The sequence below is a fragment of the Myotis nattereri genome (genome assembly GCF_964212035.1).
Source record: "Myotis nattereri genome assembly, chromosome: X".
Lineage (NCBI taxonomy): Eukaryota > Metazoa > Chordata > Mammalia > Chiroptera > Vespertilionidae > Myotis > Myotis nattereri.
Window position 1 is genome coordinate 144,674,703 of NC_138078.1, and position 22,532 is coordinate 144,697,234.

Consider the following 22,532-nt stretch of genomic DNA (forward strand, 5'->3'; position numbering starts at 1 on the left):
GAATAATTATTAAAGGAGACTTTGGCATCAATGCAAAGACTCACAGTGATGTGCAGACCTTCTTTCTTTATGAACGTAATAAAACTTGATGAACAGTCAAACATCTATGCACACTGTTCCCCCAAAGATTTTTCCAGTTGTTGCTGGACAAAGAAACTTTCTTTATTTTTTTTCCAATGTTTTTTGTGATTTTATTTATTTTTCTTTTTTCTTAAATATATTTTTATTGATTTCAGAGAGGAAGGGAGAGGCAGAGAGAGATAGAAACATCAGTGATGAGAGAGAATTATTGATCAGCTGCCTCCTGCATGCCCCCTACAGGGGATCAAGCCCAAAACCCAGGCATGTACCCCTGACTGACATCAAACCTGGGAACCTTTAGTTGGCAGGCCGACGCTCTATCCACTGAGCCAAACCAGCCAGGGAGAAACTTTCTTTTTTAAAAAAAAATATTTTTTTAATTGATTTCAGGAAGGGAGGAAGAGGGAGAGAGGTAGAAACATCAATGATGAGAGGGAATCATTGATGGGCTGCCTCCTGCACACTCCCACACTGGGTATGGAGCCTGCAACCCAGGAATGTGTCCTGACCAGGAATCAAACCATGACTTCTGGTTCATAGGTTCCATGCTCAACCACTGAACCATGTCGGCCGGGCAAGACAAAGAAACCTTCTATCACTTTGAAGATGCCCAAGAGCTGGAAACCTAGAACTAAAGCAGACAGACTGAAAGAATGCAGACTACAGGGGCCCTACTCATTCCCCTGGCTCTGATCCGCTGTTGTACCACGGGTCTAATCAGGCCTGTGTCTGCCTCCTTCCTGAGTAGGCCAGAGATCCCATCTGAACAGCCTTCCTACAGTAGCTCCCCACTCCGGGTGGCCAGACCCAGACCAGAGCTCCAGACCAGTGTCGTCTCCTGGGACATTGCCACAGCGGCCAAGTTTATTGGTGCTGGGGTTGCTACAGTGGGTGTGGTTGGTTCAGAGGCTGGAATTGATCATTGGCTATGCCAAGAACCTGTCTTTCAAGCAGCAGCTCTTCTCCTATGCCATTCTGGACTTTGCCCTGTCTGAGACCATGGGGTTCTTCTGTTTGATGGTTGCTTTCCTCTTCTTCGTCATGTGAGGCTCTGGGGGATCACCTATCCATCCCTGCTGCTTCGACTCCAGGCCATGCCTGGTGCTGGAATGGGCTAAGCTATACCATTAAACACAACATTTCTCTAAAAAAAGAAAGAGGCCCTGGCCCGGTAGCTCAGTTGGTTAGACAGTTGTCCTGATACACCAAGGCTGCAGGTTCGATCCCTGGTTAGGGCACATACAAGAAGCAATCAATGAGCCCAGCTGGTGTGGCTTAGCGATTGAGTATCAACCCATGAACCAAGCGGTCACCGGTTCAATTCTTGATCAGGGCACATGCCTGGGTTGTGGGCTCAATCTCCAGTGGGGGACATGCAGGAGGCAACCAATCAATTATTTTCTCTTATCATTGGTATTTCTATCTCTCCCTCCCCCTTCCTCTCTCTCTAAAATCAATAAAAATATTTTTTTTTTTTTTTTTAAAAAAAGAAGCAACCAAACACTTACCTGGCAGGGGAGATACCATGATCACAAAAAAAGAAGCAACCAATGAATGTGTGGAACAACAAACCAAATGTTTCCCCCCTCTCCCCCTCTCTCCCCTCCCTTTCCCTCTCCCTTTCTCTACTTCTGAAATAAATAAGTAAAAATAAATTTTAAAACATGCCTATGAGCCTTATTAGTCTCACAAAGGGGCTTACAAAATAGAATGTCTTTGATGACATCAGCAACATATAAAGGCTGAAAACTAGGTGCTGGCTATATGGAGACAATAGTACTTTGACCCAGTTGTATACTGAAGGGAAATTTCTCTCTTTTCCACCCACCCTCCCTACCTCTCTCCCTTTCTCCCTTTTCCCCTCCCTCTCCTCCTACCTTCCTCTGGTTGCAAGCAATAGAAATCAAGTCTGTCACCTTGAATACTAAAAATAATTTACTGTAAGTATATAGGGAACTTGCAGAATGGAGGGAAAGGCTAAAGATTCTGGTCAGAGGACAGGATCCAGAGCAGCTCTAGACTGATGATGGTCTTTTTAAAATATATATATTTTTAATTGATTTCAGAGAGGAAGGAAGAGAGAGAGAGAGACAGAAACATCAATGATGAGAGAGAATTATTGATCAGCTGCCTCCTGCACACCCCCTACTGGGGATCAAGCCCCAAACCCAGGCATGTAACCCTGATTGTCATCAAAACTGGGAACCTTCAGTTGGCAGGCCGATGCTCTATCCACTGAGCAAAACCGGCCAGGGAGAAACTTTCTTTTTTAAAAAAAAAATTTTTTTGTTGATTTCAGAAAGGGAGGGAATCATTGATCAGCTGCCTCCTGCACACCCACACTGGGTATGGAGCCTGCAACCCGGGCATGTGCCCTAATTGGGAATTGAACCATGACCTCCTGGTTCATAGGTCGATGTTCAACCACTGAGCCTTGCCAGGTCAGGCTGATGATGGTCTTTTAAGGTTGTGCCATCTGGATCAAAGTACTTCAGATGTTTGCTCACTCTACTGCCTTTCTACTTAGAGCAGTGGTTCTCAACCTTGGCTGCACATTAGAATCACCTGGGAATCTTTTTAAAATCCTGATTTCTGGGCCTCATCCTGTTTCTTTGTTACTCATGTTGTGTGGCCTCACCCCATAACAAAGAAACAGAATTTCTGGAGGATGAGGCCCAGAAATCAGGATTTTAAAAAGATTCCCAGGTGATTCTAATGTGCAGCCACGGTTGAGAACCACTGGTTTAGAGGGTGGTGGTCTGTGGATCAACAGCAATGGTATCATCCAGGAGATACAGGCTTTTAGGTCTCACTGACTCAGAATCTCCATAGTAACAAGACTCCCAGGTGATTCATACATACGCACATTCGAGTGCAGAGAGGCACTGCCCTATTCAAGATCAAGCTGATCTAGTTTGGGTCACGTGTCCATCCCTTGACTAAAGGAGGTATGATACCATCATTGACAGTCCTGCCAGACTGTACCCAATGGCGGAAGGTCATTCAAATCTCCTAAGTCAGGGTGCTATTACCAAAAGAATGGGAAATGAATATTGGGTGTCCAAGTATGCAATAAATATCCACTTCAACCCTTGGTCCTGTTTGGAAAGGTGAGGTTTGGAAGGTATTTCCCCCCAGGAAGGGGTAACAAAGCTTTGTGTATTCATTAGATTTGGGCCCTCCTTTGAGGCCATGGAGTTATTAGCCCACGAAAGGGAATTTCAGGGGCTGGAAAAAGAAAGCCTCTCAACCCCTGGCAGAAATCCCTAGGGAATGGAAAGAAGGAGGGTCTGTGATGGACAAATTCCTGATTCAATCTGAACCCTGTACCTCTGAGGCAGTGAGGTCTCGAAGGAGAAGAGCTGGGTGTATGCCCAGAAACACTGGTCCCTTAGAGCTGCAATTTGGGAAATCTTTAAAGGACCACGCTGACACACGCTGGAAGGTGCAGTCAGCAAAGCTTTGCTCTGGAGTAGACCAGCAGTGCCAGATGGAAGCAGGCCAATGTTCAGGAATGACACATTGTAGCAATGAAACACAAGGAAGGCTTGGAAGTAGAAGCTTTTCTCTACTGAGGCGTGGACATCAGGTCAACCTCCTTTGAGGACTATGTAAGCTCCTGGATAAGCCAGAGGAGGACAAGAGCCAAAGAGGGTGGTATTAAACTTCTTGCTAATCTGGTCCATGAGGCTCAAGCCACTTTTGATTTAATTTGAAGAACTACAAAAGATGTGACTATACTTGCACCTCAAGAGTTGTAAAGTTGACCATATTTCCCATGCTGCACTGCAGCCCCCCTCTTCTCTTCTGGTCCCAGGCACTTTGGGAGCCACGGGCTTTAGTGCAGACATGGCAAAGTCCAAGAACCATACCAGTCATAACCACTCCCAAAAATGGCACAGAAATAGCATCAAGAAACCCTAAGCAGCCCAGCTGGCATAGTTCAGTGGTTAAGCATCAACCAATGAACCAGGAGGTCACGGTTCGATTCCTAGTCAGGGCACATGCCTGGGTTGTGGGTTTGATCCCTAGTAAGGGACGTGCAGGAGACAACTGATCAATTATTCTCTCTCATCATTGATGTTTATATCTCTCCCTCTCCCTCTCTGAAATATCTATATATATTTCCTAAACCACAAAGATATGAATGTCTTAAGGGTGTGGGGCCCAAGTTCCTGACGAATATGCTCTTTGCCAAGAAGCACAAGAAGGCCCTGAAGAAGATGCAGGCCAACAACACCAAGGCCGTGAGTGCACATGAGGAGGCTATCAAGGCCCTCATAAAGCCCAAGGAGGTCAACCCCAAGATTCCAAAGGGCAGTAGCCACATACAGAGTCAACTTGCCTACATTGCTCACTCCAAACTTGGGAAACATGCTCATGTATATAGCCAAGGGTCTCATCTTGGGCTCTGCAGTCCAAAGTCCAAGTCCAAGTCTCAAACCAAGGCCCAGGCTATGGCTGTGCCTGCAGCTCCAGCTCAGGCTCCCAAAGGTACCGAGGCCCCCACAGAGACTTCAGAGTAGAGCCCTCTGTTTGCCGATGTAGGGACGAAGGAATGGTGTGAGCCCTGGGCTACTGTTTGCATGGGGCTGGTTTCCTCCTGTGCTGGTTGTACAAAAAACCTGAGGCAGGAGCTGTCAAAAAAATTGTCAAATTATTCATATAGTCTACATCCTATTTTTATGTAATTATTAGTTCAGTGTCTCTCTTCCCAACCAGAAAACACCAGGAGGACAGGGACTGTGCCTATCTTATTTATCCCTGCATTTCCAGAACCTAACACATAGTAGGTGCTCAACAAACGTTTGTTGAATAAATGAATGTGGCCGAAACCGGTTTGGCTCAGTGGATAGAGCGTCGGCCTGCGGACTGAAGGGTCCCAGGTTCGATTCCAGCCAAGGGCATGTACCTGGGTTGCGGGCACATCCCCAGTGGGAGATGTGCAGGAGGCAGCTAATCGATGTTTCTCTCTCATCGATGTTTCTAACTCTCTATCTCTCTCCTTTCCTCTCTGTAAAAAATCAATAAAATATATTTAAAAATAAATAAATAAATAAATGAATGAATGAATGTGATAGGGGTGCCAATGTGGTAGTGGCTTGAAGGCAAGGCATTGATATTGGACAAATCCAAAAGGCATCTACATGCCTTCTACCTGGATGCACCCAAAAAGTACAATCTGATATGGTCTCCTAGTTCTTTAACATTCACATCAAATGGCTCAAATCCTAGCCACCTGGAAAATTCAGTATCTCCCATAATATCTTTGAAGATTCTTGGCAGAATCTCATTTATCCTGACCAGACTTCCTACTTATTCTGGGGCCTTCTGCTACACACTGCCCTGCTAGGTGTCATGGCCGCATTTGTTGCTACATATACCAGGGGCAGTTCTTTTCACTGGGGGCTTTACTAGGCTGCCATCAACAGTGCTTGGTCCTGTTTTCCCCCTGCTCCTGCTCCTCTTCATGATCCCCTTATTCAATCCTTTCTTTTCAGGTCTCTTGACCTCCTCTAAGGTCACTGTCACTACTCTTTCCTCCCTCTTATCAGATCAAGTGACTCTCAAGCAGTAACTAGTGGTCTCTATTTTCTTCCCTCTCTTTCCAATATTTATTACTAGAGGCCCAGCGTGCACAAAATCATACGAGAGTAGCTCAGCTGGCCGCCCCACCCATCGTCACTCGTAGCTCTTCACCTCTAGTAGTTCGTGGCCGCCCACCACGAGAACCGCTGCTCTTTTGGTCATGACGGTGTTACAGCGTCATGGCCACAGACCTTTTATATAAGAGATAATACTAGTGCCCCAGTGCACAGATTCATGCACATTGAAAGGAAATTAATTAGAAGGTGGCTGGTGGGGTGGGGCTGGGTGAGATGGGCTGGACACGCCCTGGAGCCAGCCTCCCTCGGTTCCTCCCTGGATGGCTGTAACTGGGGCAGTGCTGCGGCTCGAAGGGTGTCTGCGAAGTGAGCGGGTCCCTCTAGCATGTGGTGTCCCTCCGCCTGGCCTGTGGGGATTGTGCTGAAACCAGCTCTCTGACATCCTTTGAGGGGTCCCAGAGTGTGAGAGGGCACTCTGCAAAGTTGTTGTCGTACAGGGTGTGTAACACAAACACAAATGTGCAGTAAACCAGATTTGGGGCCGACAGTGCCCCAGCAGCAACATAACCCATGGTCAAAGGTGGAATCACAAGGCCCACAAGGAATTGGGCTCCCTCCTCTTTGGTTTCAGAGTGCATCACTGTAGCTTGGCAGCTCCTGCATTGAGCATCTGCCCCCTGATGGTCAGTGCACGTCATAGCAACCAGTCAGATGGGCAGAGGGACACTTAGCATATTAGCCTTTTATATATATAGATATTTTGCTCCGATTGAGGATTTCTTTTTAATTTTATTTTATTATTTTTGTTGCTGAATCAAAGATTTCTCTTTTTAAAAAAAATACATTTTTTTATTGATTTCAGAGAGGAAGGAAAAGGGAGATATAGAAACATCAATGATGAGAGAAAACCATTGATTGGCTGCCTCCTGCACTCCCCCTACTGAAGATCAAGCCCACAAACCTGGGCATGTTCCCTGACCAGGAATCGAACTGTGACCTCCTGATTCATAGGTCGATGCTCAACCACTGAGCCATGCTGGCCAGGCAAGGATTTCTCTTTTCACAAAGTGCATTAAATAGGGAGCAAAACAAACCAAAAAAACTGAACATTATCTTCTCTTTATGTTCTTTCTCTAACAATCCTAACTGTAAATTCCTTTAGAAATAATGTACTGCATTGAATAGCATGCTCCCCCCAAATTTATGTTCACCTAGCACCTATGAATGTCACCTTATTTGGAAATATGGTCTTTGCAGATGTAATCAAGTTAAGAAGAGGTCACACTGGATTACGATGGGTCCTAAATCCAATGACTGGTTTCCTTATAAGACAAGGGAAGTTTAGACACAGAGATATAGAGACAGACACACAGGGAGAAGGCCACGTGAAGATGCAAGCGAAGATTGGAGTGATGGATTTACAAGCCTAGAAACACCAAAGATAGCCAGGAACCTCCAGAAACTAGGAGAGAAGCCTGGATCAGACTCTCCCTCAGAGCCTCCTGAAGGAACTAACTTACCAACACACTGATTTTGGACTTCTGGCCTCCTGGACTGTGAAAGGATAAATTTCTGTTGTCCAGCCATCCATCCCGTTTATGGTATTTTGTTCTGACAGCCCTAGGAAACTAATATAGATATGGATACTCTTGTTTCCCAGTGGAAGAGTTAGGAAATGTAAGGCAAATAAGAAAAGCACAAAAATTGAGAATTCAAGATCTTATTCTGAGATTTTGAGCATGGCCTTCAACCTTGCTAATCAAAGTGGGTCCAAGAAGCAGTAGGATCACAGTTTAAGAAGGGCTGCCCAAGGAAATTCTGACACATACTATAGCTGGATGAACCTTGAGGACATTCAGCTAAGTGAAATAAGCCAGTCACAGAAAGACAAATACTGTATAATTCCACTAATATGAGGCACATAGAACAGCGAAATTCATAGAGACAGAAAGTAGAATGTGGGTGCCAGGGGCTGGAGAGGGCGGGGTAATGAAAAGTTACTTTTTAGCCTGTCCAGTGTGTGTCAGTGGTTGAGCATCCATCTATGAACCAGGAGGTCACAGTTCAATTCCCAGTCAGGGCACATACCCTGGTTGGGGCTCGATCCCCAGTGTGGGGTGGTCAGGAGGCGACCAATCAATGGTTCTCTCTCATCATTGATGTTTCTCTCTCTCTCTCTCTCTCTCTCTCTCTCTCTCTCTCTCTCTCTCTCTCTCCCTTCCTCTCTCTGAAATCAATAAAAGCATAATTTTAAAAGGTACTGTTTAATGAGCACAGAGTTTCAGTTTTGCAAGATGAAAAGAGTTCTGGAGATAGATGGTGGTGATGGTTGCCCAACAAGGTGAATGTACTTAATGCCACTAAACTGTACATTTAACTTAGTGGTTAAGATGGTAAATTTTGTTATGTGTGTCTTACCACAATTAAAAATTTTAAAAAAGAAGGGCTAGCTTGACCGGTGTGGCTCAGTGGTTGAGCGGTCAACCCAAGAGCCAAGAGGTCAAGGCACATGCCTGGGTTGCAGGCTTGATCCCCAGTGTGGGGCACGCAGGAGGCACTAATCAGTGTTCCTCTCTCATCAATGTTATCTCTCTATCCCTCTCCCTTCCTCTCCCTCTAAAAATCAATAAAAAACATTTAAAAAGCCCTGACCGGTTTGGCTCAGTGGATAGAGCGTCGGCCTGTGGACTGAAGGGTCCCAGGTTCGATTCCGGTCAAGGGCATGTACCTCGGTTGCGGGCACAACCCCCCAGGGGGTGTGTGCAGGAGGCAGCTGATCCATGTATCTCTCTCATCGATGTTTCTAACTCTCTATCCCTCTCCCTTCCTCTCTGTAAAAAATCAATAAAATATATTTTTAAAAAATAATTTTAAAAAGAAGGGCTAGCCTACAAAGTCACTTCTGGCCCCTGCCACCACTCTATTCTCTTTTGGCCCCATTCTTCTCCTCCTTTTGTGGTCCAATAACCAGGCATTTCTTTCTGTTCCCTTAACGTACCAATATGGACCTTGACAAGATGTTGTTCTCTCTGCCTGGAACACTTCCCCCGCCCTTTTGCCTAATGTTGAATGCCCCTTTCTCACAGAAAACTACCCCCTGACAAAACAGGACAGCTTGCGGCCTAGCTGCACATTCTCAGGGCGCCCTGTACTTTTCCCTCCTAGTGTTGATTGCAATTAAAAGCCTTTACAATTGATTGTTTCACATCTGTCTCCAATTAGAATGTCAACTCCACAAGGACATGCGTTCCGTTGCAATCAAGGAGTGTCTGTTTTGTTTACCGCCCTATCCCTAGCCTAGAACAGTTAGATATTCAGTAAACACTTGCTGGCTGTCTGAATGAATGACCCACTCATTGCTGATTCAAGCTCCTCACCTTCTACAGTTTAAGGCCCCTGAGCCTCAGTCATGTGGGCCTAGGAAGCTTACTTTGAAGAGCACACAAGAGTTGATCGAGCTCAGAGCTGGATGACACAAGCAAATAGGGCACTCAATTATTCCACAAAACAGATGCCATTTAATTAATTTATGGAGCAGCTGCCTGGTTGAGCAGAGGACCAGTGCCAAGAGAGATGGAGAGTCATTTTAAAAAAATATTTTTATTAGTTTCATAGAGGAAGGGAGAGAGAGAGAGAGAGAGAGAGAGAGAGGAGAGAGAGAGAGAGAGAAATACCAATGATGAAAGAGAATCATTAATTAGCTGCCTCCTGCACGTACCACACTGGGGATCAAGCTCGCAACTCCGGACATGTGCCCTGACCTAGAATTGAACCCGTGACCTCTTGGTTCATGGGTTGACTCTCAACCACTGAGCCACACAGGCCGGGCAAAATAGAGAGTCTTGAGTGATATTTGCCTGATGAAATAAAATGAGGCAGAGAGCACCTCTTAGTGAATGGCATTTTTCTCTCTTTGACTTTGTGTCTCTGTGAAAGCTGTTGGTCAGGAACAAAAGAAATCCCCTCTGGGTTAGTACAATCATTGAGTGACTGGAGGATCAGGCTGAGGACAGGGCAGAAAATAATGGAGCCACAGGAATGCTGGGGAGTGAACAATTACATGCTCTTCTCTCATCCTTGTATTCTTTGCTTATAATTCAAAGACTGCATCCGGCTGGCTAAGCTTAGGTAGCCCGTTCAGGTTTTCACAGTGGGTTTCATTGTCCTACCAAGATGATATACCATGGGTATATTAATTAATTATTAAGCTGCAAATAACTTTGAGCCATACTCAACTGGCTTAAATAACAAAGATATGTATGATTTTACAAAACACAAAGTCCTAAGGTAAGGGGGATCCCGGGTTGGTTAATTCAGTACCACAAGGACCCGGTCCTTTTCACCTTGCCATTCTGTGAAACTCAGTGCATTGACTTTGCTTTAATTAATTAATTAATTAAATTTTAATTTTTTCCATTGATTTCAGAGAGGAAGGGAGAGGGAGAGAGAGATAGAAACACCAATGAGAGAGAATCATTGATTGGCTGCCTCCTGCAGGCCCCACACTGGGGATCCAGCCTGCAATTCAGGCATGTGCCTTGACCGGGAATCAAACCGTGACCTCTTGGTTCATAGGTGGACGCTTAAGCACTGAGCCACACCACCCAGGCTGCATGCCTCCTTTGGAAGGCTGGGCACACTTGCCTGTGGAACCATTTTTCCTTCAGATGTGTTGTTCACCGCCTTGATGAATTTGTGTAGACATTTGTCAACCTCCCATTACATATTGATTTCATTTAGATCAGTGTTTCCTAAACAGCAGCCACCGGAGAACCACCTTCGAATGTTTGCCAAGACCAAGTACCACCTTGGCTATTATTTACTTAATCTTCATCGTTAAATCAAGTCAATTTATTTCTAAAAGAACATTTTATTCACTATCCGCCCCATTGATTGAAAGTCTCTTTAAGCTTCTCCAAGGAGTCGCAGGGAAAATGATCCACCAGACTATTGATTCTTCCTTAGAATTACATTTGTGTGTGGGTTAAATTGGTTTTAAAAGCCTTTTCTGCTTTCATTGTCTTATCAGATGCTGTGGTCCAGGCAAACCTAGTGTTTAAATGATGTGGTTTCTTAGAGGAGTTTTCTTTCCTAGAAAGTCAAACCAAGCTCTTAGACCATCACTAATTGCATGTGGGGCAAGACAAAAGAGGAAGTTTTAAATTCCTCGTTGTTTTTTTTCACCTGTCCCCTCCAAAATAAAGGGCAAAAAAGGAGACCAAAAGTGTAACAACGCCCCCTTTTTCCTGCTACCCCTCCCCCTTGGCCCTTCCTGAGGGTCAGCCTTACTAAGGCCTGGGAAGTGGGAGGCCCCAGTGGCTCAGAACAGATGCAGAAGCTGCGGACTCTCAAAGGTTGGTCATCCTTAAGCCCGGGAAGAGGGAGGAAGGATAGAATGGGGGGAGGGGCGGACATAGAAGACAGAGCTGGGGGTGGGGTGGCGTGGGGTGGGGTGGGGGTAGGGATGGGGGGATGGGTGGAGACTTAGATTGACCCAAAGAGCAACCCACTGAAGAGAAGAGAGAGACTGAGAAAGCGAAAAGGAGAAATTTGAATCACAGAAAAGAGAAAGGGGCAACACAAAGTGAGGCTGGGAAGGAGAAAAGGTCTGAGATAGACAAAAGGAAGGAGAGACAGAAATAAAGGAAGACCAGAAAGAGTTAAGAAAGGTGGGTAGAACCTGCAGCTCTGACCCCCTTCTCCCCCTGGGGGAATGATGACCATTTCCTGAGTACCACTCCACTACATGTTTAGGGCAATCTCGTTTACATCATGTCCAAGACCTTGCAAGGCGCCTAGCTGTCGCCTCCCCCTACAGATCCAGTGGGCTTTAGGGAGCCAATGTAGGTTTGGAACAAGGGCAGACATACCTACAGCTGAGGTTCAGGCAGCAAGGAGATCAGCGAGAAGGTTTTTTCAGAAGTCCTGGCAAAGGGGGCAAGAACCAGACTTTGTGGGACAGTGAGGAGAGAAAGAAGGGCTGCGACATCAGGGTGCCACCAGGGAGCACACAGCCAGGTTGCCAAGAGCTTCCCTCACACACAGGGTTTGGTTCTATCGGCTCCATCAGCTTCCTCGTAGCAGGGAATATTCATTGTACACATGAAGAAGCTGAGTTTTAGGAAGGGAAGTGATTTGTCTAAGATTCCAGCTTAGGACTACTTAGTCCTGGCACCTACTGAGTGCCAGGTCCGGGTTAGCTGCTTTGAATATGTATTTGATCCTCGCAACAACCTTATAACATTAAAGGAATTCATATCCTCATTTCTTCCTTTTTTTTTTTGTTTTTGGTCTCATCATTTTATTTATTTATTTTATAATATATTTTATTGCTTTCAGAGAGGAAGGCAGGGGAGAGAGAGATAGAAACATCAATCATGAGAGAGAATCATGGATCGGCTGCCTCCTGCATGCCCCCAACTGGGGATTGAGCCTGCAACCCAACCCAGGCATATGCCCTTGACCGGAATTGAACCTGGGACCTTTCAGTCCACAGGCCAAGGCTCTATGCACTGAGACAAACCAGCTAGGGCACTTGATTTATTTTTTAATATATTTTTTCTTATTGATAGTATTACAGATATCTCCCATTCTCCCACTCCATTCCCCCCTCCCCTCCTACCAGTCCCTACCCACCCCCCACCCCCGGCCTTCACCACCCTATTGGCCGTGTCCATGGGCTATGCATATAAGTATATAAGTTCTTTGGTTTATCTCTTCTCGTCTCCCCCCCCCACACACACACACACATTGAGGGATGTCAGTCTCATTTCTCAAAATTTGCACACACAACTGCTCCTGGACTCCCTTGGGAGGACAGCCTATTGGCTGTCATCCTTCCTGGGGGCCATAGCTCCTCCCTCCCCCACAGTAACCACCCTCACCCCTGCCTTGGGGGAGTCAGTTAGGGATGGAATGAGTCTGAGCCCACATGTTTGGTGGACATTAGAGCTGCTCTTAGAAAAGCAATCACATTCAAATTCTTGCTAGGGCTCGGGCTGGGAACCAGGGCAAAGGATGTCCTCAGTGTATGCCTTGTGCATTTTTGTCCCCCTACCCTGCACACCCTGATCCAAGCCATCACCATCTCTCCTCTGGATTACCGCAACAGCCTCTCCCCAGTCTCTTTGATCTGGGCTGTGGACAGTTGTGTGGTTTGTGCACCGAACAAGGGTATCTGGCTGAGGGGCCCAGGAGGGGCTGAAGTCCAGCCTGAATTCTGGTGCTGTTGTGCACTCTCGTGTGGGGCTGCATCTGCAGGAAGAAGGGGCATCTTTCTCTTTGTTTTTTAGAAAGACTCTCCTAGATACATACCCTTCAGCAGAATCGAACCTGGGACCCTTCAGTCTGCAGGCCGACACTCTATCCACTGAGCCAAACCACTCAGGGCTCTGTTTTTTAAATCTTTTTATTGATTTCAGAGAGGGAATGAGAGATAAAAACATAATGATGAGAGAAAAATCATTGATCAGCCGGCCACCTCCTGCATGCCCCACATAGGAGGTTGAGCCTGCAACCCCTGTGCCCTGACCAGGAATCGAACCATGACCTCCTGGTTCGCAGGGCGATGCTCAACCACTGAGCCAGGCCGGCTAGGCACATGTTTCTCTTTAGACAAAGGTCCCTTTCCCCCAAGCCAAGTGCCATGGGGCTATGCCTACTTGGAGGAGGCAAATGTTTTCAGTCATACAGCCCAGCTGGTGTGGCTCAGTGGTTGAGCATCGACCTATAAACCAGGATGTCACGGTTCGATTCCAGGTCAGAGCACATGCCCAGGTTGCTGGCTCGATCCCCAGTGTGGGGTGTGCAAGAGGCAGCCGATCCATGATTCTCTCTCATCATGGATGCTTCTATCTCTCTCTCCCTCTCTCTTCCTCTCTCTGAAATCAATAAAAATATTTTTTTAAAAATCCTTCACTCAGCATTAAAACCAAAGTCCTTAAAGGAGCCTAGGAGGACCTGCATGAGCTGGCCTCCCAACTCCTCCTCCTCCGCCATCACCCTATCCCAGCTACACTGGCTTTCTTTCAGTTTCTTAAACACACCAAGCCCATCTCATCTCAGGGTCTTTGTACTTGCTATTCCCCCCTGCCTGGAATTCTTTGCCTCCAGGTACCCGCATCACCAATCCCTCATCCTTTAGGTCTCAGCTCAAATGTCATCTCCTTAAAGATGCCTTTCCTGACTACCTTACCTGATGTGATCCTTCCTACTCCAAATAGGAACCAGTCTCATGTTATTACATTTTTCTGTTTTATTTTCTTTAATATGCAGATGAGTGTGTGTGTGTGTGTGTGTGTGTGTGTGTGTGTGTGTGTGTGTTGGAATATATTTTTATTGATTTCAGAGAGGAAGGGAGAGGGACAGATAGAAACATCAATGATGAGAGAGAAGCATTGATTGGCTGCCTCCTCCTGCACGCCCCACACTGGGGACTGAGCCCACAGCCCAGGCATGTACCCTGACTGGGAATCGAACCATGACCTCTTAGTTCATAGATGGACACTCAACCACTGAGCCACGCCAAATGGGTGTTTTAAATTCACTGACTTTAGAGAGAAAGGAAGGGAAGGGAGAGAGAGAGGGGTAGGGGGTTGAAAGAGAGAGAGAGAGAGAGAGAGAGAGAGAGAGAGAAACATAGGCCCATTGTTCCACCCATCCATGCATCCAACGGTTGGCTCCTTTGTGCACCTGATCAGTGATCGAACCCACAACCAGAATGATGCTCCAACCAACTGAGGTACCTGGCCAGGGCAACATTTTTCTGTTTTATTTTCATTATGTAACTTGTTACTCTGAACTTACCTTGTTTAGGAAGTATCTGTCTTGCCCCACTGGTAAGCAACCTAATTCGAGCTGAGCCCCATGTCTGCCTTGTACTTCATTGTACCTCCAGCATGTAGAACAGTGCCTGGCCCAAAGCAGATGCTGAACAAATGTATGTTGAATGAATTAATCTATGATTTTCCTCTGGCCAGAGGGTCGCATATAATATCCTCACCCCTACAGGGGAACAAAGCTGATATTTAGGGAACAGACTTAGGATATTCTCAGTACCCAGAGCACAAGTTTCTTTGCTTATTGATTCTGAGGAGTGGAAAGAAAAAGATTTGTGACAACAGACAACAGGGGGGTGAGGGCATGAGAGGGGGGGATGGGGGTAATGTGGGGATAAGGACACATATGTAATAACCTAATCAATAAAAAAATTAAAAAAAATAAACATGTAAAATAAAGATTTGTGACATCATTTGAGTTGCAGCAAACACTCTCCCTTGATCATTGCATTACTCATTCAGGATTCAAAGTCCTAAAAGAGACTCAAATTTGGGTCAAATGCCTACACGGTGTCTATACCAGGGGGGAGGTAAAAAAAAAATAGATCTGGCCCCACTGGCTTTTGTAACAGGAGCCAGCAGTGGGAAGCAGGTGTTGGGAATTCCCCTCCTGCCAGGGCTACACAGAGTGGAAAGTATGAAACTGGATAGCCCTAAAAACAACAACTGTCATGTTTTTAGGCAATGACGTAGGAGACTCTTGCTGAAGCAATCACTTAACAATTGCCATGAGGAAGTGGAAGGGAGGTGGTGAGGTCCTTAAAGCACTGGCCGGTGGGGCTATGTTGGCAGGAAATGCCACGCCCAAACCAGAGCAAGTATTAAAAAGTGTGCTCAGTGGTTAGAGCACTGGCCCAAGGACCCGCCTGGGGACCAAAGGGTCTCTGGTTCGATCCCCAGTCAAGGGCACGCACCTAAGTTTCAGGTTAGATTTCCCAGCCCCATTAGGGAGGCACCTAATCAATGTGTCTCTCTCATATAGATATTCCTCCCTCTATCCCTCTCCCCCTTCCTCCCTCCCTTCCACTCTCTCTAAAAATCAATGGGGAAAAATATCCTCAGGTGAGGATTAACAGCAACAAAAAGTGGTCAAGGAAGCAATGGGCCTACAGAGTCCTCCTGCCACCACGTTGAAGACAGGTCTCCTCAGGGGAATTTTTTTTTACATAAAATTGTAATTTTCAAAATACTGTTAAGTCTTGGCTCTCTGAGGCCCAGAATTGGATTGGTTTACTCAATCATTGTGGCAGATAGACTCAAGGATAATCCCCACAAATCCCCACCTCCTGCTGTCTGTGCATTTGTTCAGGCAGAACTTAGAACTCGCTTCTAACCAACGGGACATGGCAGAGGATGGGTTGTCACTCCCGTGGAGATGTTACCCAGGCCTCTGCCTTAGAAGACTGAAGCCAGAGAGACTCTCCCTGTTGGTTCCGGAGAAGCCAGCACCTGCAGGGCAGCCTGGGGAGACTGAGGCAGAGAGCCCAGCTTAGCTGTACTGCGACTCCACCCACAGACACTGGAAGATAATAAATTCGTGGGTTGTTTTAAGCCACTAAATGTGTGGTCATTTGTTACAGAGAAACAGAAAATGAATGCAGTCCAGCCAGCATGGCTCAGTGGTTGGGCATTGACCTATGAACCAGAAGGTCACGGTTCAATTCCCGGTCAGGGCACATGCCCAGGTTGTGGGCTTGATCCCCAGTGTGGGGTGTGCAGGTGGCAGCCGATCAATGATTCTCTCTCATCATGGATGTTTCTATCTCTCTCTCCCTCTCCCTTCCTCTCTGAAATCAATAAAAATATATTTAAAAACAAAACAAATGTAATTCTACTGCTTAGCGGCTTCATCATCAATCCAGATATGGAGATAAAAACAGCACTTTCCTCATAAGGTTGTTATAAGGTACCACGAGTTTAATTTTGTTAAGGGTTTGGAATAGTTCCTGGCACATACATATATCAGTGTTCTTATTTTTAATTTTATTTTTTTAAATATTTTTATTGATTTCAGAGAGGAAGGGAGAGGGAGAGAGAGATAGAAACATCAATGATGAAAGAGAATCATTGATTGGCTGCCTCCTGCACACCCCCTACTGGGGATCGAGCCCGCAACCCAGGCATGTGCCCTGACCAGGAATCGAACCCTGGGACCCTTTAGTACATGTAGATTCACAGGCCAACACTCTATCCACTGAGCAAAACCAGCTAGGGCAAGTGTGTTGTTTTTTTTCCAATCCTCACCTGAGGATATGTTCACTGAATTTTAAAAGGAGGGAAAGAGAGAGAGAGAGAGAGAGAGAGAGAGAGAGAGAGAGAGAGAGAGAGAGAGAAACATCAATTGGTTGTCTCCCATAAGTGCCCGGACCAGGGATTGAACCGGGGGTTGAACGCCAACCTTCCTATGTTCTGAACTCCACTCCAACCAACTGAGCCACAGCAGTCAAGACTATGAGTGTTTTTGATGGTTACTTCTTCCAGATAGCCTTAAAAATTAAAACATGAAGTTACAATAATACTTCATTTATCTGAGCAACACAGGACATGCTGTAACCTGAATTCAACAAAAACCTTGGAGAAGCTGCTTTCTCTTGAGAACATTCTCATCTAGCAAACCGACCTGGGAGAGCCCTGATCTGTTTGTTATATATGTAACCAGGCTTCTATTTTTCTTCTTGGGAAAAAAAGTTAGAATGGCTTGCATGTCGAAGATCACTCCATAATTTGACAAATAACAGCAGCGGCATTGTTATTAATTTTATTTTAAATATTTTTAAATTGAAGAATGTTTTTACATGATTGTAGATTCACATGCAACTGTGAGGAATAATACAGAGAGATCCCTCATACACTTTGCCTCGTTTCCCCCAATGGTAAGTAACATTTTGCAAAACTATAGTATAATAACATCACATTCAAGATATTGATATTGATACAATCCACTGATTTTATTCAGATTTTCTCAGTTTTGCTAATACTCACTCGTGTGTGCGGGCATATTAAATTCTATACAATGTTGCCCAGCCGGCATGGCTTAGTGGTTGAGCATCAACCCATGAACCAGGAGGTCATGGTTTGATTCCAGGTCAGGGCACATGCCAGGACTGTGGGCTCAATCCCTAGTGTAGGATGTGTAGGAGGCAGCCGATCCATGATTCTTTCGCATCATTGATGTTTCTCTCTCTCTCCCTCTCCCTTCCTCTCTGAAATCAATAAAAATAGTTTTTAAAATTCTATACAATCTTTTTTTTTAAAAATATTTTATTGATTTTTTACAGAGAGGAAGGGAGAGAGATAGAGAGTTAGAAACATCGATGGGAGAGAAACATCGATCAGCCGCCTCCTGCACATCTCCTACTGGGGATGTGCCTACAACCCAGGTACATGCCCTTGACCGGAATTGAACCCGGGACCTTTCAGTCCGCAGGCCGACACTCTATCCACTGAGCCAAACCAGTTTCGGCCTATACAATCTTATTACCTGTGTAGGTTCATGTGTCTATCACCACAAAGTACAGAACAGTTCCATCACAGGACCTCTCATGTTCTCTTTTATAACCACCCCCACCTCCCTACCGTGTCCCTTCCCCACTCCCTCAACCACTAACGTGTCCTCCAATGATAAAATGTTGTCATTTGAAAAATGTTTTATATTGATCAAATCACACAGTATGTAATTTTTGGGGATGGACTATTTTCACTCATCATAATTCCATGGAGATTCATCAAAGTTGTTGTATGCATCAATGGTTCATTCCTTTTTATTGTCCCACAGTTAGGGTAACCATTGACCTATTGAAAGACATCTGGACTCATTCTAGTTTTTGGCTTTTACACATAAAATTGCTATGAACATTCATGTACAGGTTTTGGTGTGAACATAAATTTTTATTTCTCTGGGATAAATGCCCAGAAGTACAATTGCTGGGTCGTATGGTTATTGTCTATGTAGTTTTGTTAAGAGATGGCCAAACTCTTTTCCTGGGTGACTGTAACATTTCACATTCACACAAGCAATGTAGGAGTGATCCAGCTCCCTTTGCATTCTCACACCACTTGGTATTGTCACCATTTTTATTTTAGACCTTTAATAAGTCTGCAGTGAAACCTGACAGTGGCTTTAATTTGCATTTCTCTAATAGATAATGACGCTGAGCATCTTTTCATGTGCTTCTCTCTTATCTCCATGTCCTTTAAGTGAACTGTCTCCTCGCATCTTTTGTCCATTTTCTAGTTCAATGTTTTTTATTGGTTTTTTTTTAACTATTGAGTTTTGAGAGCTCATTACTATATTCTACATAGTAGTCCTTTGTTGCATATGTGGATGACAAATATTTTCTTCCAGTCTATAACGTGTCTTTTCATATTCTTTATTATTATTTTTCAATGTTTTTTTCTTGATTTCAGAGAGAGGGAGAGAGGGATAGAAACATGAATGATGAGAGAGAACCATTGATCTGCTGCCTCCTGCACGTCCCACACCGATTCCCAAGATTTCTCAGTGCAGATGGTGAGATGTTGACAGATTTAGGATATATTTGGGGGATGGGGCTGAGAGGACTTGATAATGGATTTGATGTAGACTGTGAAGGAAAGGGAGGTATCAAGGATGACTCTTGGGTTTTTAGTCAGAACAACTGGGAAAATAGGGTTGTCATTAACCAAGCTGGAGAAGACTACAGGAGGAGCAGGGTTGTGGTGGTGGGAAAACCAAAATTCTATTTTAGATATGCTCAATTAGAGACATCCAAGTGGAAAGTTCAAGTGTGGAGTTTAGGATATGAGGCAAGAAATGTCTATTTGGGAGTAATTAGTATAGATGATGGTAGTTAAAGCGTGAGGAACAGATGTGATTATCTGGAGAAATGTCTGAGGACATTTGGAGGCTGGGGAAAAAACGAGTCAGCAAAAGGTAATGTGAAGGAGCGGCCAGTGAGATAAGAGGAACACTATGAACTTTCAGTGTCATGAAGACTAAGAAAAAAAGTATTGTAAGAATGGAAGGGTTAACTCTGTTGAATGTTAGTGTTTTAGTTCCAAATGCTATAACAGAATACCATAGACTGGGGGAGTTATAAACAACAAAAATTTGTTTCTTTTAAAATATATATTATTGATTTCAGAGAGGAAAGGAGACGGAGCGAGAAGTATCAATGATGAGAAAGAATCATTGATCAGCTGCCTCCTGCACACCCCCTACTGGGGATCAAGCCCACAACCCAGGCATGTGCCCTTGACCAGAATCGAACTCAGGACCCTTCAGTCCGCAGGCTGATGCTCTATCCACTGAGCCAAACCAGCTAGAGCAGAAATTTGTTTCTCACAGCTTTGGAGGTGTAAGTCCAAGATCAGAGTGCCAGCATAGTTGGGTCTGGTGAGGCTCCTCTTCCAGGTCACAGATAGCCATTTTCTCCTTACATCCTTAGATGGCTGAGAGGGCAAGAGCGTTCTCTGGGGTTTCTTTCACGAGGGCATAAATCCATTTATGAGGGCTCATAGCCTAATCACCTCCCAAAGGCCTATCTCCTAATATCATCACATTTGAGGATTAGGATTTCAACATATGAATTTTGGGAGGACACCAATATTCAGCCCATAGCAGTTGATAAGTTATTGAATACAATGAGGATAAAGAAATCTGGTTTGATAATTTTTTAAAAATATATATTTTATTGATTTTTTACAGAGAGGAAGGGAGAGAGATAGAGAGTTAGAAACATCAATGAGAGAGAAACATCGATCAGTTGCCTCCTGCACATCTCCTACTGGGGATGTGCCCGCAACCCAGGTACATGCCCTTGGCCAGAATCGAACCTGGGACCTTTCAGTCCGCAGGCCTATGCTCTATCCACTGAGCCAAACCGGTTTCGGCTGGTTTGATAATTTGATGAACAAGAATAGATCCAGAGCCCTAGCCGGCTTGGCTCAGTGGATAGAGCGTCAGCCTGCGGACTGAAGGGTCCCAGATTGGATTCTGGCCATGGGCACATGCCTAGGTTGCGGGCTCTATCCCCAGTCGGGAGCGTGCAGGAGGCAGCCGATCAATGATTCTCTCTCATCATTGATGTTTCTATCTCTCTCTCCTACTCCCTTCCTCTCTGAAATCAATAAATACATTTAAAAAAAAAAAAGAATAGATCCAGAGACAAATGGTAGGGGAGGGGGGTTTAGAGAGCAACCAAAGGACTTGTATGCAAGCATATTAGCATAACCAATGGACACAGACACTGGGGTGGTGAGGGCTTGCCTGGGTGGGAATGACTGGGGGGGTCAATTGGGGAAAAAGAGACATATGTAAAACTTTAGACAATGAAAAAATTGAAGAAAAAATAAATAAATATGGTTTGGCCCAGCTGGCATGGCTCAGTGGTTGAGCATCAACCTATGAACTGGAAGTCACAGTTTGATTCCTGGTCAGGGCACATGCCCGGGTTGTGGACTTGATCCCCAGTGGGGGCGTGTAGGAAGCAGTTGATCAATGATTCTCTCATCATTGATGTTTCTATCTCTCTCTCCCTATCGCATCCTCTCTGAAATCAATAAAAATATAAAAAGAAAAAAGAGATATGGTGTGCAGTTGGCAACCTAGAGTTCACTAGTGACTTTGCCAAGGACAATTTCACTGGATAGGTGGGGACTAACACCTACTTGCAATAAGATGAGGAGAGAAAAGAGTGTGACATCAGCTTTACAGTCCCACCTGGCAGCATATGAGATCAGTGCATATTAACCAAGATCTTGCTTCTTCTTGGGAGACAATGCATAATGCCATAAAGATTAAGAAGACAGATTTTCAAGTCAGATTGCCTGGTTCTGACTTAGCCAATTGCTAAGTAGTGGGATATCCCTAACATATCACACTCAAGCATTAGTAAAATAATCAACCCATAACAACATTCACTGAAAGCTCTCAAAACAGAGAGTTAAAGACCAGAAATTTGGCAGTAAATAACAGTGAGACAATTGGTTATACATAAGAAAAAATAAAATTGGAGGCTTATATCTCATTTGCCATATAGAAAACCCAACTCAAGGTTTATTAGACACTTAAAAATAAAGGCAAAACTTTGAGAAAGAAAAAAAAAGAGCAGCCCCTGACATTCAGAAGTTGACCTGGCACTGACATCTAGGCCATGTTATTCTCTTATTTAGACATAAACACAGAATACCAACCTCAGACAAGGTTACTGAGACCATAATAAATTGAGACAAAACAAGGTCACTTCATAATTTTGTCTAAGCACTGTGCCCCTCACAAAGTACCAAACACCACCTCTCTTGGCCAAAATAAATGACTTCTACTTCTTTACCAATTACAGCTTTAGCCTTATATTTTTCTCTCCTTCCCATAAATAAGATTTATTGAGATACCCAATCATAGAATTGTCCCCACTTCTAATGGCATCCAATCTAGACCAAACTTCCACTTTCTTAGACCCTCTTCCAAATCTCTCAGTCAAGGTTCAATTCCAATAAAAGGCTTTTCTATGCAGTCTTACTTAGACACCCCTTGGTTCCTCCTGGTGTGTGTTCTCCCTTGTACAACGAGTAATGAACCCAACTTGTTCAATTACAGGTGTGTTACCGGTGGTCTTTGGCTGGAGAGCACTGATAACTTACTAGTAAAAACATTTAGAGGAGCCGAAACCGGTTTGGCTCAGTGGATAGAGCGTCGGCCTGCGGACTGAAGGATCCCAGGTTCGATTCCGGTCAAGGGCATGTACCTGGGTTGCGGGCATATCCCCAGTAGGAGATGTGCAGGAGGCAGCTGATCAATGTTTCTCTCTCATCGATGTTTCTAACTCTCTGTCTCTCTCCCTTCCTCTCTGTAAAAAATCAATAAAATATATTTTAAAAAAAAGAACATTTAGAGGAGCCTGGTCAGGTGGCTTGGTTGGTTGGAGCATCGTTCTGATCCCCAAAAGGTTGCAGGTTTGATTCCCAGTCAGGGCACATACCCAGATTGTGGGTTTGATTCCTGGTAGTGGCATGTATGGGGAGGCAACTG

At 44.8% G+C, this 22,532-nt stretch overlaps 2 pseudogenes across 2 annotated transcripts; both read left to right on the forward strand.

Moving 5' to 3' along the window:
• Window positions 1–734: 734 nt before the first annotated feature.
• LOC308511934 (ATP synthase F(0) complex subunit C1, mitochondrial-like) lies at window positions 735–1,128 on the forward strand (annotated as a pseudogene). Its single transcript has one exon. The product of its transcript is annotated as an ATP synthase F(0) complex subunit C1, mitochondrial-like (transcript).
• Window positions 1,129–3,930: 2,802 nt separating this feature from the next.
• LOC308510908 (large ribosomal subunit protein eL29-like) lies at window positions 3,931–4,607 on the forward strand (annotated as a pseudogene). Its single transcript has 2 exons — window positions 3,931–4,027; window positions 4,223–4,607. The product of its transcript is annotated as a large ribosomal subunit protein eL29-like (transcript).
• Window positions 4,608–22,532: the final 17,925 nt, after the last annotated feature.